The 14,757-nt window shown below is 29.2% G+C and overlaps 1 pseudogene; it reads left to right on the top strand.

The window, feature by feature from the left end:
* The window catches only part of LOC113388567, a 21,392-nt pseudogene extending 13,853 nt beyond the window's left edge, over positions 1 to 7,539 (top strand).
* The last annotated feature ends 7,218 nt before the right edge of the window (positions 7,540 to 14,757 follow it).

The following is a 14,757-nucleotide window of genomic DNA, read 5'->3' as shown; positions in this document are numbered from 1 at the left end:
AGCAAATTACATAGCAAGCAAAAATAGGACTCTACTGACGAGCAAATTTCATTTCAAGAAAAATAGGACTCTACTGACGAGCAAAAAAGAGGATTCTATAGGATTACAATTCCTAAAAAAGGACTCTACTGTACAGCAAAAAAATGAAAATATTAGAGAATAAATGACACAGTACATGAAATTTACACTGAAGTAGATAATACAAGGTAAAAGGACGCTACTGTAGAGAAAAAAATTTAAAAAAAATTAGCGAATAAATGACAAAATACATGAAATTTAAACTGAAGTAGATAATATGAGGTAAAAGAACGCTACTGTAGAGCAAAAACTGAAAAAGTTTAGCGTCTAAACGACAAAATACAAGAAATTTAAAATCAAATAGAAAATAAACAGATGACTCTACTGATAAACAAATTAACTAACAATAACACTTACACCAAAATACTAACAACGACTTAAACAAACAAAAAAATACATGATCTTAAAATCACAACACATACCACAACATTATCATCCTATTTTATCAATTTTACCAATGCACCAATTTTTAAACATGGCGACCCATCTAATATTACTTTCTATTTATTTATTTATTTATTTATTCATAAGCAAGCCGTAATCAATAATGATAGATATTATTTCAGGCTCTTGTCAAGCTTATTCATAGTTAATATTAAAAGAATAGTAATTTAATAATAATCATAGTAGCTGCACGAATTTCGCTTCTGAAAAAAAGAGCTGAAAAAAAGCATTCGAACATTAAATACAATGTTCATCGTCAAATTCATCATATTGAAGTCTATTTGACCACCAATCAAGCTCAAAATTCTTGCACAAGGTTGAAAGTTATACTCATTTAAAACCGTAAAAATGTTAAATTAAGAAAATAGCAATAAAAAAAAATTTAAAAAAAATATGGCTGTACAGGCGATCAAATGGTCAGACTACATAGATAAAGGATAAGGATTATGCAAGAAAGTAGTTATTGAAATCAAATTGAGAAAATTCAGTAATGTCATAAAAAGAACTACTAATTACTAATTACTAATTATATACCCATATCTTTATTATCTAATTTTGCTAAAGTTTTGAAAAAATGTATTTAATAAACTAATATTAACCGCACCCGGCATTCCTCTATCACCCAACCAACCCGTCTCGCTCTAACCCTTCACCTTTCTTTTTCACCCGCTCTATCCCTCTCTCGCTCGCGCCCTCTCCCCGTCTCTTTCTCTCCGACCACCACCAAACACGCATCGTGCCGTCTCTGTCTGGCGGTCTGGCCACGGCGGTGCCTTGTAAAATGAAATTCAGTCCGCATTCACACTTCACAGGGAGTGGAGGTGCTACTAAAAATTGTGAGACATCAACGAAAATCAATATGCATACATTAACTGGAGCATCAGTTGATAAATGAAGTTTTAGAGAGAAGTTTGAAAAAAATAACAAAAAGAACTCTACTTGTGAAAGGAGTTTTAGTGAAGACTGTCTTAAAGTTGTGATAAAGTGCAAGTTTTTAGTAACAAAAAGTTGTGTTTTGGTCGTGGTATATAAAAATTATTGTGTGTATACAGAAGTTTATACTAAAGTTTGTTGGTGGTTGCTTACTAAATTTAGTATAGTTAGTACTTGGTGGTTGTCCAAAACTTACAACAATTTGGATAAACTGATAAAACCACCAGCATCATCAGTCAACAAAACTTGAAAAAACTCAAAAAAGTGTGTGCGTCCAGAATTTTGTACTAAATTTAGTCCTTGCTAACTAAATTTAGTACAAATACTATTTTAGTACTTGGTGGTTGAAAATAGATTTTCCAACTGATAAAACAACCAGCATCACAATCACAAAACTTGGACAAACTCAAAAAAGTGTGTGCGTCCAGAATTTTGTACTAAAGTTTAGTCCTTGCTAACTAAATTTAGTACAAGTACTATTTTTAGTACTTGGTGGTTGAAAATCGATTATCCACAAAATTTGACTTAAAACAGTTTCGTAAAATAAAATTTTGCCTGAACTGAAACATTAGTGTGTGTATCCTGAAAGCATAATTCGTGATAACTGAATTTAGTATTTAGTACTATTTTAGTATTTGGTGGTTACAAATCGATTACAACTTACACCACCCACAAAATTGGATAAAACAGTTTTGTGCAACAAAATTTTGATAAACTGAAACAGCAGGGTGTTTATCTTGAGTTTATACTAAAGTTTAGTTCTAGCTTACTAAATTTAGTATAAAGTACTATTTTTAGTACTTAAAAAGCGATTAGAACTTGCTTTACCAAAATTGTACAAACTTAAACAGTTTTGCGCAACAAAATCCGCACAAAATAAAAAATTAGTGTGTGAAACTAAATTTTAGTTCTTAATAACTAAATTTAGTATAAAGTACTACATTTTTTAGTACGTGTTGGTTAAAAATTGACCAAAACTTGCTTCACTAATTAATTGTGCCTCTAAATTGGTGCAAACTAAAAAATTAGTGAAATTAATGAAAAATTAGTGTGTGTACCAGATTTGATACTAAATTTTGGTTCCTGCTAACTAAATTTAGTATTAGTACTAAATTTTTTAGTGCTTTGTGGTAGAAAAACGATTAGATCCAGTTACATCAGTGTAAAATTGGACAAACTCTAAAAATTAGTGTTTTTGTCCAGAATTTTGTAATAAAGTTTGGAATCAACTAAATTTAGTATACAGTACTATTTTTAGTACTTGGTGATTCAATTTTGATAAAAACCACCAATTTGTTGCAATTTGAAAAAAAAAACTAGTGTGTGTCCAGAAATTTGTGAAAAATCTGGAAAATTAGTGTGTACATCAATTTTTTTGGTTTTTGTTACTAAATTTAGTACTAAAACTGTCGGACGTCAAATAAAAGTTGCATCTAGTGCTTGTGATTCCAGAATAACAACAAAAAAGTGTTTTTTGCTTCAATTTTTCCATTTTGATTTTTTCTCAAGTTGTGTCAACGTTCAATTAATCTTGTGGTCAAAAAAAATATTTCAGGACCCTAAAATAATTTTTGTCTGATCCTGGGAACAGTTTTTTTTCGACCTGCGTGAAATATTATCTTTTGTTCAACAAAAAACAGGTTCTCGTCAACAAAAAAAAGTTTTCTTTTTCGACGAGATGTATAAAGTGTCCAAAAGTTTTGTCCAAAAATTAGACAAAAGTGGTAACCAAAAGCTGTAGTTATGTGACTAGTGCTTAAAATAAAACATGAACAAAAAAATGTTAAAATCAAATAACAACAAATGATCAACAAAAAAGTTTTGGATTTGTTTTTATTTTATTTTCCGAAAGTTTTTTTTAATTTGTGGTGACTTGAACAAAAGTTGTGTGGTGACTTGTTTTTTGGATACAGTGACTCCAGGATTAACCAGGATACTAGATAGTATGATTAATTAAGTATATATTTTACTTTAAGTTTTGTTAAATTTTAGACAAAATGGCTACGCCCAAATTTTTTATCCTATTATTTTTTGTGGTACATGGTGTCCATTCTTTGTGTCAATACGAAAAGGATGAGACTACCAAAGTGTTATCCAAAACCCAAATGTCGTGTAAAATCAGGACGTTGGAACGTAGTTCCGAAAACTTTTCAAATTTAGGGGTCACCAGCCAAAATTAGAAGTTTTGACCAAATTCAACATATCTTGTAACGAGATGTTGCTCTTCGAGAGCAACATCGGTGACGGTTTGTTCCTGAAATTCCAGGCTTTAAACGAGTTGAATATAGAAAATTGTAAGTTTTTATTCCTACCAAATTTGCATTTAACGGTTTGAGCCAACTTAAAAAACTATCGGTGAAATCTAATAACCAACTCTGGGGCGCTAATAAAAACTTGAATATATCCCAAGAGTCCTTCCAGGGTTTGAACGAACTCCAAAGCCTGAATTTGGCTGGTAATAATATAAATTTGTTGCAACAGAATACTTTGTGTCCTTTAAAATCTTTGCAGACTTTAAATTTGACTGATAATCGTATCAAATCTGCAAACGAGTTAGGGTTTTCTGCAGGTGCAGAACGTTGTTCTGGAGGCGAAGAATTGGTGACTTTGGATCTGAGTTACAACAGGTTGGCAAATATTGGTGATTTTTGGCAAATTTCGAAACTTAGGCGTTTGCAACAACTGCACTTGCAACACAATAATATTACAGATGTCTCAAGTGAAAGTTTGATAGGTTTGACTAGTCTAAGGATCCTAAATTTGTCGTTTAACAAACTTGAAAGTTTACCAAATTTGTTGTTTTCAAATTCAAGGGAAATCAGGGAGATACATTTGCAAAACAATTTGTTATTCGAGTTGCCCAAAGGTTTGTTTCATCGTCTAGAACAACTTTTGGTGCTTGATTTGAGTTCCAATCAACTTTCCAGTCATCATATTGATGAAAATATTTTTACAGGTTTGATCAGACTTATTGTTTTGAATTTATCCAACAACGCGTTGACACGTATAGACTCCAAAACATTCAAAGACTTGTTTTTCCTGCAAATTTTGGATTTGAAAAACAACTCCATCGGATACGTTGATGAAAACGCTTTCCTACCTTTGTACAACTTGCATACTTTGAATTTAGCTGAAAACAGGTTGCACCAAATCGATAACAATTTGTTCAACGGTTTATTTGTTTTAAGCAAATTGACTTTAAACAACAACTTGATCAACTCCATAGACATCAACGCTTTTAAAAATTGCTCGGACTTAAAAGAACTTGATTTGAGTTCTAACCAAATCACCAGGATTCCTAAAGCAATCCAGGATTTGCAAATGCTTAAAAGTTTAGACTTGGGTGAAAACTTGATAGAAAACTTTGATAACGACAGTTTCAAAAATTTAAACCAACTTACAGGTTTGAGGTTAATAGACAATCGTATAGGCAACTTGTCCAAACCGATGTTCCAAAATTTACCAAACTTGCAGGTTTTGAATTTAGCTAAAAACAAAATCCAGCAAATTGATAGGGATACTTTTGATGGTAACCAGAATTTAGAAGCTATACGTCTGGATAAAAATTTCTTGATGGACGTTGATGGTATTTTTTCAAGTCTGTTGAACCTACTGTGGTTGAATTTGTCGGAGAACAATTTGATTTGGTTTGATTACGCTTTTGTACCAGTCAACCTAAAGTGGTTGGATATCCACAACAATTATATCGAAGTTTTGGGTAACTACTACAAAATCCAGGACAAGTTGAAACTAAAAACTTTAGATGCTAGTCATAACAGGTTGACGGAAATTTCTAACCTGAACATACCTGATAGCGTGGAGTTGTTGTTTATAAATAATAATTTTATCAGAAAAATCCACGCTAACAGTTTTTATGATAAAAAGTACCTAACCAGGATTGATTTATACGCGAATGAAATCAAACAAATGGATTTGAATAGTTTGAAGTTGCCTAAAGTTTTAGAGAACTCTGGTGGCAAAACCAACACAGAAATTTATTTGAGTGGTAACCCTTTCCGTTGTGATTGCAGCATGGACTTTTTGCTAAATATAAATAATATCTCCAACAACGATTTGATAACGCATAGGTATCCCAAAATCATGGACTCGGAGAACATTGTGTGCAACGTTGAGAACAATGTAAGAACCAGCAAAACTTTACAACTAAAAACAATGAAATCTTCCAACTTCTTGTGCGAGTACAAGTCCCACTGTTTTGCCTTGTGTCATTGTTGCGACTTTTTTGCTTGCGATTGTGAAATGATATGTCCTTCCAATTGCAAATGCCTAAACAATCTCAATTGGTCAACAAATATTGTAGATTGTGGAAGTTCTGCCAATAATGGCACCAGTAGTACAGAAATTCCTAAAAATATACCAATTTACGCAACTGAGATTTATTTGGACGGTAATAATTTCCAGAAACTTGACAACCATGTTTTTATTGGACGCAAAAACTTGCAAAAGTTGTATTTGAACTCGAGCAACGTCGAGGTGATTAGTAATAAAACTTTTGCTGGTTTACTCAACTTGCAAACTTTGGACTTGTCTAATAATAAACTACAAGTGTTTAAAGGTTTTGAGTTTGTTAATTTGGACGCTTTGAAAGAACTATATTTACAAAATAATCAGTTAACACATATTGATAACACGACTTTTAAGGGCTTGACCAGTCTGGAGGTTTTAAGACTGGATGGCAACAAATTAGTCAACTTCGTTGACTTGAACATGAAGACCATGCAAAAAATTTGGCTAGGTTTGAACCAGTATGCTTGTCGTTGCAAAAACCTACAAAAAATCGCTAGTTTTGTCCAAAACAACCTGCTAAAAATCCAAGACTTATCCAATTTACACTGCGTTTCAGGTGGTGTCATCCAACGTTTGAACATCGAATCTGACAAAAACGTTTGCTCAGAATTCTACGTCAAAAACAGTGAAATTCTACAAGACTACATCTACTTACTAGCAACTGTCCTCATTTTATTCCTACTAGTAATCTTCAGCATCCTACTATGCTTTGTTTTTAGAAAAAGCTTAAAAATCTGTTTGCACTCCAAATTTGGTGTCACCTTGTTCGACCAACCAGAATTCGATAACTTGTTGTACGATGTTATGATTTTATATAGTGAAAAGGATTTGGAGTATTTGCAGAAGTATGTTTTGGTTAATTTGAAGGATAAGTTTAAAATTTGTTTGCTTCATCGTGATGGGCAAGGTACAAGTGTTCAAGAGAATTCTGAGAACTCCAAACGCCTTGTTTTGATTTTAACGCGCAACTTTTTGCAAACTGAGTGGATTAAACCGAATTTGCGCCAGGTTTTTAGGAATTTAGCGATCCAGAAACGTTTGGTAGTACTAAAAGATCAAAAACTACACAGGCATGACCTGGATGAGGATTTCAAACCCTTTTTGAAGACTGCCAAAGATGTGATATCCACTGATGATAAAAACTTTACAGAACGCTTGTTGTATAATTTACCGAAAGTTGGTAAAAATTTGCAGCAGCTTCAAAAACTGGCAGCAAATACCTATACTTTAGAGAATAACACGACAACTGGTGCTATTAGGCAACAGAATTGTGTCAACGTCAACGCCAAGGCTGATATGTACGATTTTGAAAATTACGAGGAAAACAATTACTCGTCTGCGACGACTTGTACGCCTTCTCCAAAATTCGCCAAAAAGAACATGAGGAAGTTCCAGGACAAGGAAAAACCTTACACGCAACGTCCAAATTCCTCAAATGCCACTGAACACATCTACTCCAGCATAGATTCAGATTATTCTACATTAGAACGAAGAAATCTACGCCAAAACAATTTTGATCCAAATTTCGGTCAGCATCCGCCTAATTTTGGCCAATTGCCTCCGAATTTCGGACAAGTTCCTCCGCCGAATTTTGGGCAAATCGACCCTAGTTTGGTGGGTCAATTTACGCCCAATAGGGCGAATAGTCCTAATAATTTCTTAGATAGGCAGTCGCCCAATTTTATGAATCAGAATTTTAATCATAGTTTAAGACAGGCCAGTCAGAGGGGCAGAGGCGGCGATAATTCTAGGCATGTCCAGGCTTATTTGGTCTGATTTAAGGGTAAAAAATTAGGGGAAGGGAAATTTTTGCTGAGGGGAGGATTGATGGATCTGGTGGGTGAGGTGATTGAGCCTAAATTTGTTTTAAACTGGTAAAATAGGTTGTTGGGGAAGCCTAAATATTTTTATGTCTGTAGGTTTCGTTTTAGGCTTTCAGGATTTAGAGCCAAAATTTCTGCCCAAGTTTTTTGGTATCCCAAATTTTTGGAGTCAACAAGCCTAATTACTCCTGGTTTTTGTTCAGTTTTGAATTAGCTGATCAGGTTTGTCCAGTTTCATAGATTTTATGACTTAGACATCTTGTAATAGGTTTCAGGATTTAGAAAGATAAATTTAAGCCTAAAATTTTACACCAATCCGAGATCTAGATTTTACAAAATTAGGAGTCAACCGACCTTATGCTTTTTAAGTCTTTTTAATTTTAAATCAGGTTAATCCAGGTTTACATTTACATTTTATAAGGCTTAAAATGTTAAAACTTAGGTTTTGATGCTTAAAAGCCAAAAATTTGGTAAAAACTTGATTGAATTCGGTCAAAACTTTATCCCCTAAACTGGTTTGGCTTATATGTCCTTTATCCTGCAAAAATTTCTCTCTAGACTAGTAATTTGTATAAACAATGTAAATATACTAATTTTTAAGATTGTAAAATTATTCCAAATGTTAATATTTTCGGTAATTACTTAAAGACTGATATAAACTATTTTAGTATTAATTTAATATTAAAATATAATTGTTACTATTTTAATATTAGTTTAATATCAAATTGGTGCACTTGGAATTTTGAGGTCAAAACGATGCACACATGTGCCATCTGTTGTTTGGTTTTGACATTGAAATTTTGGGGTCACCGCAAAATAAGACCGTATATATATAGAAATATTTATTATTTATTTTATTGATGCATTTCCAAAATTTATATATTTATTTTAAAAATAAAAGACAAGAGAAACCTTTAGAATATTGCTTGTAAGGGTCAAAAAGACTCCAAAGAAGGGATTTTTTTGAATTGTAAATTATTTGAAAAATAAAAGTCGAATACTAAATGTAAAGGTCAAAAAGATCCCAATCATTTTTTTGTGATTTTCAAATGATTTAAGGCATAAAAGACAAATGGAACTTTAAAAATATCAATTTTAAGGGTCAAAAAGACCCCAATGGTTGATTTTTTTTAATTTTTACATTATTTAAAAAATAAAAGACAACTTCACTTGAAAAACTCATAGAGACCCCAAGGTGTGAAAATATTGCATTTTCTTGGGGTCTTTTGAATGATTTGAAAATTGAAATACAAAATGACCCTTTAAGGTATTACTTAGGTATCTTAAAGACCCCAAGAAATGATGTTTACACTTTTCAAGGGTCTTTTCAATTACTTTACAAATAAAGTACCCTTCAAAGTATTACTAAGGGTCTTAAAGACCTCAAAAAATACAAATTTAAATTTTCTAGGGGTCACTTTGGGGTCTTGTAGTATTTTAAAGGTTTCCAAAAATGTACGCTTTTTAGATTTTAGAATTTTTTTAAAATGACGTCATTGAACTGAAAATTTTAAAGAAAAAAGGACTAAAATGCATTTTTGAGACGTGGAAATTTTTGTGCTAAATTTATTTTTATAATTTAATTTCGCAATTTAATTTATTTAAATAAAAGAAATTGACATGTCAAAAATAATTTAAATGCATTTTGGTTTTTACATAATTTTGAAAATAAAAAATGTTTCAAATTTGCAAATTTTTTGAAAATTATGAAAGTTGCAAATTTTCGCAAAGAAATAAATTGTAACGTCAAAAATTTATAATATTAATTATAAATAAAAGGCAAAATAATAATTTAATATTCGTAAATATTAAACTTTCGAAAAAAAATATTTGGACTTAAATCTAGATTTGTGTAGTTTTTTGCATAATTTAAAAAAAAATGGTTTTGTGTAATTGTTAAAATCACCAAGATGTTGTCACGTCAAACAGGGGTCTAATTTTTTTTCTGCAAATTTTGGAAATTAATTTGCAAAAAAAATTTACTCCTAAAGGTCACGTCAAAAAGCAAAAGTATAAAAAAATATTGTAAATATTTAATTATATTTTTGCATTTATTCTCATTTTATAACATTATATAAAAATATATAATTGTAATGTTTTGAATATAAATATTAATTACTATATAAACTAATTAAATTTTAGTTTATTTAATTTCTAAAAGTGTGTTCAATGACGTCACAAAAATAAATTAATCCACATATAATTTGTATATTTGTAAATTTGTATTATATAATTTATCCTTTTTTATTGTAAATATTATTATACATATATATATATAAAAAATCAAAAAACGACTGTACATAGATATTAATTTTTATTATTCTATTAATATTATTATATTGAAAAACTAAATAATAAACAAATAAATAATTACGATATTAAATTTATTATTGTATAATTATAACACGAACGAATTTATTTATAAACAAAAAATTGTATTAAAAAGCTTCCAAAAAAAAAAAAACAAAAATGAATTGAATTTGAATGAATAAAATTGAATTCGAAGGAGTTTATATGAAAAAATTGAAGAATTTGTTTTATTTAAATTATAGAAACATATTTATGTGTGATTTTTTTTCAGGGTTAAAAATTAGATAAAAAGTGTAATCTTTTAAATATTTTTTAAATCTGACATTACATTTTTAGTACTTCAAATTTAACTATTTAAATTAAAATTTTAAGTAAAATTTTATTTGTAGATTTGTCAAAGATAATGTTAAATACATAATTTAAATTCAATAATTCTATTTTAGTCACTTTTTGGCAATTACAATTTTTATATTACATTTGTGTTACTCATAATTCAACATATAAAATTATTAAAGTTCAATTTTTTTTATAATATGACATTAAAAATGCCTACAGCCCTAAACAACGTTTGCCGGGTCAGCTAGTATATATATATATATATATATATATATAAATACATATCTTATATATAAAATTCTTCTGTACGAGTGTATGATTTGATTATTCTCCTAAACGGTTATTCGGATTTTGATAAATCTTTTCAGAGTTTGTCAAAGGAAATTTTTAAGATTGAATGAACGATAAAACTACAGTAATATTGTAGAAATAAATGGAAAAAATTACAAAAAAACACTTATCATTGTTTGACATTGAATACATTTGAACTGTCGTCTGCTAGAAATGTCAATTCACTTGAATTTTGAATTTTGATGAAATTATGAACCTAGGTAATTATAAAATATATAATATACAAGAAAAATGTAATGTATATATTATAATTGCCGAAGAGCAGTTGAGATGTGCCAGAAATTAAAATAATATAAGATACAGTCAACAGTATATGTTTGGCAGATGAAATTATATTTGTGCAACGTAACAAGTCCAAAATTACATATACATTATTTTTTTTAAACTTATGCATGTTGCATTTTGGTTAAATTATTTAACAATACAAAAAAATATTTCTACTTATTAAAAAAATGATTTAGAATTTTGTTTCATTTATCAAAAATTCATTTGTTTGGCATTGGATATGGAATATTTAGCAAGTTGATCTTAGATTGAATAGTGCACATGTGAACTAGATTTTACAAATTATTTACCTAAGATTTGAACATAAACGATAATGTTTATTAAATTATTAGTAAGAAAAATGTACTTTAGAAATTATAATTGGCAAAAAGCAACTAATACATACGAGATTATGAAAAAAGTAGACTAAATTATTGAAACAATTATGTCGTGTGGTGAAATCAAGTGTGATTTTACCGTAGATACTATATTAGTTTTTTCTGAATTTCTCATACTGTTTATACTAAGACCATAAATAAATCACAAAATCAGGACATCAAATAAAATATTAAAAAGTATAGGATAGGATATTAAAAAATTTGGAACTTTTGAATTGTAGACGTGGGTACAGGACAACGTCTGTCGGGTCATCTAGTATATATATATATATATATATATATATATATATATATATGTTCTGTAATGTTCTGTAACAATTACGCTATCCTTCTACAACGTATAATTAATTCTTTTCTATTCATTACCAGTTTTGCCTTTCCATCGGCCATGATATCTGTAACAAGAAACAAAACATGTCTGTTTGTTATTTGTTTTATCCAAAGTGAATAGGAAAAAAAGAGACATGACAAATGTTTTAAAAATGTCGCTCTATTTTTACGAATATCTTAATTTATTTTAATTTATTCCTACTGTAATCGGAATTTCATTACGCCATAATACTAGAGAAATAACTAACTTTGTTACTCGATAATTGAGAACTTCTGCTGGAGACACAATTGATGAAAAAGGGACTGTATTGGTGAGCAAATTGAGTAATTAATAGTTGTATGCCACAAATTTGTCTTAAAACAAATTGCTTGAATGTTGCAATATGAGCTTGAATGTTGCAAAAATTAGATTTAGCTATTTTCGAAACAAGTACTCAATTAACTAACAAAAGTAAATTATAAGATTTAGCTGTTTTACAAATCAGTATTCAATTAGCTGAAGACTAAAGTAAGTTAAAAAATTAAATAACCAATTCAATTAATCCCTTATGTGGCAACAAAAAGGACCTTACAGACGATAAAACTGAAAGTCGATTTAAGAAATATATGTTTAAATCATCTTTGTGTGCCATAGAGAAGGATTCTACTAACGAGCAAATTTTAATCTGGATACGAGTATAAAGTGCAATAGTCAGAAAAGGAACTCTACTGATGAACCAACCAAAAATAAGTCATTTAAATCGACTTTCTATGATAAAAAGGGACTCTACTGACGAGGAAAATAGTCTATTCGAACAAAATAAATACAAATTTTGAAAAAATCGATAAATGGTAAAAGAACAAACTATATATATAGATAAGCAAATTAGATAAATCTATCTGATATATATATATATATATGTTTCAAATATTGTTTCAACTCATATTCAATGCAAATAATAAAAAATACATAAAAAATATAAATTATCTAAAACAATTTAAATTGTAATTAAAATGTAATTTCATAAACTTTTACTTAGAATATTTTAGACACACAACTAAATTCGAAAGGTCCATATTAAATTGTTAAATTATTTATTGAGCTTTAATTAGACTATTTGGCTTCAAATAAATATTTCAAGAATATATATATATATATATATATATATATATATATTTTTGAAATATGTGAGTTTGGTGTTGATATTATATTTTGATAGGTTATTTAAAATCGGGCAGTAACACCAAGTAAAGAAAAAAAAAACCTAAAGTAGTTTTTAAGTACTTTATTTATCCATACGTTTCGGTCTTCATCGAGACCGTCATTCAGTGGAAAACTAAAAGATTTTATATGATGTAGGAGGCAATAATATAAAGTTATAACTTATACATAAGTTACATAAGTTATAACTTTATATTATTGCCTCCTACATCATATAAAATCTTTTAGTTTTCCACTGAATGACGGTCTCGATGAAGACCGAAACGTATGGATAAATAAAGTACTTAAAAACTACTTTAGGTTTTTTTTTTCTTTACTTGGTGTTACTGCCCGATTTTAAATAACCTATCAATATATATATATATATATATATATATATATATATATATATACATATTTGTACCCGCATATGCATATTATTTTTATTATTAAACAATGAAGAATAACAGTTATTAAACATTTTAATGATGTATTGTTTACTAATAATTATATACATATAGGTACTTTTAAACACAGTATATGTATTTATATACATATATAGTATGTATATATGTATAGATTAGTATTTTTTTCGAAATTTGCATATTTATCCATTGTTGAATCGTTAAAGAGTCTTAATGGACTTCATTACAAGTCAATATACTAATGAAACAGAAATATGCGACAATAGGGGACACCGGACTCACATTGACACTTATACACGCTCATACACACACAAATATATATAAATGTACATTAGGGAGGTCCTTATTGTGGATGTTTTCGAATTTTTTTTGCTCCCAGGGGCTCAAATGTTTCCAAACTGATAAAAAAACAATTCTCTGAAAGTTTTAGCTCTTAATATTAACTTTAATATAGTCCGCACTCCAACCACCAAAGTTTTTCGCTTCTCTTCCTAAGTAAATACTTAAAATAATTAAATTTTTGTTATTAATTTCTTATTAATGGTCAAATACAGTGATATTTCCAAAATTTTGATTCAATTAGCTATGTCATGAAATTCTAAAAAACAAATGGGATTTTACCCATACTATTTTCATAAGAAACTCTGGTTGAAGTGCGGACTATCTTATAGTTAATATTGAAACTTAAAACTTTCAGACATTTTTTTTCATCAATTTGGAAGCATCCATATTAAGGACCACTCATATATATACAAAATAAGAACCCGATCCAGTTTTTTTTCTTCACTTTTTTCCTTTTTTTACTTTCACACTTCTTTGTACTTCTTAATTTGTCACAGTTTTGATTAGAATTTAGTCTTTTTGAGGTCCAACTTTATAGTCCATATCTCAGATCCATAGAGAATCATGCTCCAAAGATCCCATTTTAACATTTTCTTCCGCATTTCAAACCTTATATCAACTAGCAGGTATTTTATCAGCTTTTGCGTAAAATCCATATCTCTGATCTTAACAGAGTTTTATCACATTCTTCCATAAAATTATTCTCAGTTTTTTTTAGTCGTTGCTTGCAAGCAGAACTCATTTTTTTAGTGCAGATTTAACTTTACTTGCCAGTAGAGTTCTTTTTTGGCACTAATTAATATTTTGCTAGGTCGAGCTAAATTTATAGAGAATAGTGTTGCTTTTTTGGTTACAAAATAATGTCTATAATATGTCGATAGCTTGATTTTTAAACAATTTATGTTGGACAAAATTGTTTGTCACATTTTTCTTATGTAATGTCAAATGTAATGTTAAATATATATTTGTAATTCAAATGTCCCGCCATTACAATTAGTGATGTTGGCAACAGTGTTCTCCTACCATAAAACAATGTATCCGCCATCTTATATTTATGTTTATGTTAAAATTATGTAAAATAACTTTCTTGCTGCTGAACCGCGATACAAGTAATATTTAAAATAAACTAAGTAATTTTAAGGAAGCATTTTTATTATATCATATGTAATTTTAGACGTCTTTTCTTAGAGTCCATGTCTCCGATCCATAAAGATATCGATAAAAAATTATTTTGA

The sequence above is a fragment of the Ctenocephalides felis genome, unplaced genomic scaffold (assembly GCF_003426905.1).
Source record: "Ctenocephalides felis isolate EL2017-DRISC unplaced genomic scaffold, ASM342690v1 CF-g0.4_SCAFFOLD_03572, whole genome shotgun sequence".
In the NCBI taxonomy this organism is placed as follows: Eukaryota; Metazoa; Arthropoda; class Insecta; order Siphonaptera; family Pulicidae; genus Ctenocephalides; species Ctenocephalides felis.
Note: the sequence above shows the minus strand (reverse complement) of the source record. Positions and strands in the feature narration are given on the sequence as shown.